This window comes from Armigeres subalbatus, chromosome 1 (assembly GCF_024139115.2).
Source record: "Armigeres subalbatus isolate Guangzhou_Male chromosome 1, GZ_Asu_2, whole genome shotgun sequence".
NCBI classification, from domain to species: Eukaryota; Metazoa; Arthropoda; class Insecta; order Diptera; family Culicidae; genus Armigeres; species Armigeres subalbatus.
The window spans coordinates 17255623-17260700 of record NC_085139.1 but is presented as its reverse complement, the minus strand read 5'-3'; positions in this window follow the sequence as shown (position 1 = coordinate 17260700).

Sequence of the window (5078 nt, the reverse complement as noted above, 5' to 3'; positions counted from 1 at the left end):
TGAGATTGTACAATAGCTGTTCAAAATCCGAAAGTCAATATTTATTATTTAGAAACGTTCTTCAAGCAGTATATTGAAAATTTATTTCATAAACATAATTTCTACTTCGTAATTGGCAAGAGCTTGTTGAATAAATCATAATTTTTACTTCGTAATTGGCAAGAGCTAGTTCTGCTCAGTAAAGTTTGGGAGAGATTCTCTTTAAAAGGCAATTACCTTCGGGATATCTTGCGACAAATCGAGCGTCAATGTTAACAAACTATTAAGGAAGATTGTTGCGCAGTTGTTTTAAAATTGGAAACATCGACACCTTTGACGGCCTCCCAAATCTTCATAGTAGACCCAGAGTTCATTGAGGTTGCACACTAAATACGAAAGGGCTTGGGAGAGGGTAATACAATTGTCTCATGCTTCATGGAACAAGGAGATATGGGGTTGAAAACCCCAAAACCCCTAATGAAATTAGAATTAAACCTCGGGTATAAAAAAACACACATCCAGCGTTATATGATTTTGCTCCTTTCCTTTCCAAAGGTAGTCATTACTACTTACAAAATTCCAACGGCACCGAATGAGTTTGAGCTTAGGGCCCCAGGCACCATTATTTAAAATTCCAGTATCAGAATTCTATTAGCCACATCGGGTTGTGAATGAAAATACACAAACAATCGATATACCTACAGAAATTGGACAAAACGTTTGAAAAAGGCGAAATTTTGACAAAATTCAATTAAGCATAATTCTTCTGAAAATAGTTTTATTTTGATAATGCCGAAACCATCCGACGCAGCAGTTATTGTAGTCCGAATATTGATATCAAAATTGATATCAGACCTCCAGCGTAATATCGTCAGCGAAGCCGACGATTACCAAGCCCACCGGGAACTTCAACCTCAAGACACCGTCATACATGACGTTCCATGACACCGGACCCAGTATGGAACCTTGCGGAACCCCTGAGGTTATGTCAACGTACTTCCGCCCCGCCTTCGTGTCATATACCAGTATTCGATTCCGGAAGTAGCTTCCGAGAATCTTGTACAGGTACTCGGGAATTCCAAGACGCAGGAGCGCATCTGCAATAGCTTCCCAACTGACACTATTGAATGCATTCCTCACGTCGAGAGTCACTACTGCACAATAGCGACCTCCCCTCCTTTTGCGCTGGATAGCTATCTCTGCGGATTTGGTAACCGACAAGATCCCAAGTAGCACACGCAACATCTCCCAAAAAGCACCTTGTTTCTATTCAGTTTCATTAGAGGCTTTGGAAAAACATCAAAGCTCGAAAAAGTTGCATCAAGAGGTCAAAAACGTTCGAGTTGTGATCAATATTTCATTAACTTTGCAATGCAGTACGTGTTCGACATTTGGAAACAAACAACCAAAGAATACTGCACTTTATGTTGCAAACACGAAACAAAATCATTAAGTTGCATATTTTTTTACCATGTAACTTCAATGCGTCTTTCAAAATTTATTTGTTTGTTTAAATATAGTTACAGATAAGTTGAGTGTGTCTTCATGTTTAATTTGGCATCGTTCATCGTTTTGATAACTCATATTTTTTTCCGGTGATGGTGCAATCAAGTAACAGAAAACCCGAGTACAAAACTTCATAATCGTATGGTTTTATGGTTAGTCAACATGCAGCCACCTTCGAAGTGTTGAATGGTGCTGTGGTAGGGTGAAGGACTATCAATCACAAGATCCATAAATCGAATCCCGTTTTATATTTTTATTTTATTTTTTCCGCTGTAGTATTTTGCAACATTATTGCAGCTCCACAAAGTGAGGCTATGAACTTGGGTCGTGGCGTGGGAAGAGCTCCGCGGTGATCCTCTCCAGCATCTCTGGAGACCGCTCTGTAGGGGCCATCGCCCCACGTGCCTTGGCCATTACGACCCTATAGGCGTCACCCCATGGATTCGCGTTGGCACCATCGACCCTCCAGCTCATACTACTCGTTTGGCAGGTACTCTTGAACAATCGACTCGGCCCCAGCTGTAGGGACTTTTGGCATGGCCAGTGATTGTAGCAGGATCAGCCTCAGTTGAGAGAGAGAGATTAATTAAGAGAGAGAAAATTAATAAACTTTGTTTGTTCTGGGTGTTGGGTATGCGTTCGTTTACCTGAGTCATTGTTTCGTCAATGTTCTTAAGCTGTGTCGGCACTAGTCGATTCCCTACGAATGTCTTGAATACATTGTTTTTCAATAAATGCCTAGCTAGCTAAATGTAAGCGTGGCTACGACGCAGCGTCACAGGGAACGCATCAGAAAAGTATTTCCGAAAAGAAGATAACTCGCATCATTATCACTGATGAAAAAGGCTACTGTCTGACTGCACTACCATTCAAGGCTCTAAGACACAATGTCCGTTGGACCATATGCACATGCGTTAAATCAGTGCGCCAATGCCAGATATGTGACGCGGCACCAAACAAAAATAGTCAACATGTGATACCACCACGACAGGATATGTCTTTGGTTGCCATATCAGTGCTAATGGCGTAAGCCCGCCCATCGCGGCAAGATCACATATCCGAAGGGAGTAAATTCACCAGGGGGTGATATTACTGTATTCCCGTCTTATTCATAAGTATTTTGTTTTAAAAATCAAAGCAATTTATAGATCAATATTCTTTTTCTCTTTAAATGAAAGTTTTGTAAGAGAATAGTCGTACGGCTTAGCATTTTTTTAAATAAAGTAGTGGAATCAAATGGAATTGTACAAAGTCGTCTTATGACAAGTACATACATTCCACTAAAAGCTTAAAATAATTTTCGTATTTTTTAAATAATTAATACCATGGTCCCAGTGGTGTGCTGAATCTCTCTCACACTCAGACGATAATGATTGTAATTTTCAATTGAGAAATTTTCAGGTGAGAAAAGTAGACGAGCAGTTGCCGGCGATAACTTCTCAATTTTAATTTACCGATAATAAACACAGCGTTATCATTTAAATACAAACCTTACTAGGGTTCGTTCACTTCGTTTCGATTAGACGAAATAAAGCAGTTATCGGATCGAAGGTGAAGTTATTTTCGTGGATTGTGGTAGAAACATCTTTCACTTACTTCGCTTTTCTCTATAGTACACCTGGAAGATAAACGAAAATGATGCCCACTTGATGGATTTTTTTTTTCGTTTAATTATTTTGACGCCTCACACGCTTTTCGAAAAGCAAAGCAATTTCGATAAGCAATAACATGTTATGACCACAACGGGATTCGAACCTAGTACATAAACAAAAATGGCATCCACTATAGCCATACCACTCCCGTAACACGGTAGATCACTTTGACGTAGTGTGTTGCGGTGTAAGATCTACCAAACAGAGCCCTAGCCTAATCCGTTTTTCTAGCTAGGGCAATAAGTTGTGGTAATTAAGGATTCATTGTATTTAGTCCTCGCTTCCAACAGCAGTCTCAGAAATAAAACATAATTAATGTTACCTTGCAGACAGTTGAAAGACTCGAATTCCTCTTGTTTGAGGCTAAACTGTTTGCAGCGGAAACAACTTTTCAAGCAATTAGTTAAAAAACCTCGGTACCCGTCCCTAGGCTGAACTGATTGCTGGAAAATTCGAGTTAGGGGTTTAAATACGTACTAACTCTTCTTGAACTGGTGAACAATGGTAGTGAAGTTCTTATTACTGAACAAATTCTCTTGCTTGAAATGGTCTTGTAGACAGAGCTAAATCCCGGGTTTTCATTGTTTACTGGTGATATTCTAGAAGCAAGACAAGGATGTGGCTAGGGCTCCGATGCATGGCCAAAAACAGTATTACTGTTTTGTTTTCTCAAGAAAGGATTGATTTCCTATTGATAAGGGGCGCGCCTTCAATGGGATTGCTCTCTATGAAGGGTCTAAATAGCGGGACCTTGTCATGGTGGTCTTGAGAAAACAAAACAACTACTGTATCGAAACCGATACTGCATTGCTTCTCAATAGCACTGGAGTAATTCGACATGCACTTAAACACTAAGGATACGGGTAACGCTACAATAGATCTAATAACTGGTCGCAGTGGCACACCCGAACAGGAAAAAAAATAGCCATACCACCACATCGACTGCGTGTAGGAGTTAGGTTGTTTGTTTCATAAAGGCTACTTTTTTTAAACTGGTGATGGCATGAAAAGGACCGTCCTTAGCCATGCGCGCACGGTAAGATGCGTCACGTGCGGTAAGATGCGCGGCTACAACGCAAGACCATGCTGCGGGTGGCAGGGTTCGATTCCCGGTGCCGGTCTAGTCAATTTTCGGATTGGAAATTGTCTCGACTTCCTTGGGCATAAAAGTATCATCGTGCCAGCCTCATGATATACGAATGCAGAAATGGTAACTTGGCTTAGAAACCTCGCAGTTAATAACTGTGGAAATGCTAAATGAACACAGCTGCGAAGCGGGAATGTCCCAGAGGGGGATGCAATGCCAATGAAGAAGAAGAATATGGCATGAAAAGGATGAAAGAAGGGAGAAAATGAGCAAATCAACTTTTCGTGGCACTGGTAGTGAGAGAAAAATGGTTATCTCTCAGTTCAGCATAAAACCTCCCAAAATCTGTATAAAATTTGTGTTGAATCGATTACGATTTTATCAATTAATCATTCAAAACCGAGATCCCGTGGGAGAGTTGTTTATTCTCGTATTCTAGAAAAATTGATTTCATATATCCCCTGCATACTTTTATATCAATAACATTCGAAAATGGACAATTTCGGATTGATCATGCTGAACAAAATCACAGTACATAACAACATAACGCATGAGATAATTTGCAATCGAAAAATACCTAACACACTTTCCTGCTCGCAATGCAATTTCAAGGTCGTGACCCAGCCAAAGCCCCAATTTGCCAATATATCTACATATCTATGTACATATAGCCACATCATATTTCAACACGTGGAAGGCATCTTTGAAACAGTGCCGCCGCCGCCTGTCACTCACTTCAGTCGTAATTCTATCGAATTAGACGAGCTTTTTGATTTAATTCACTTAGTATAATGCCCTCCCCTCCATTCCACCTCCATTAAATTTGTGTTAAATTTACTTACAAAATGATTGTT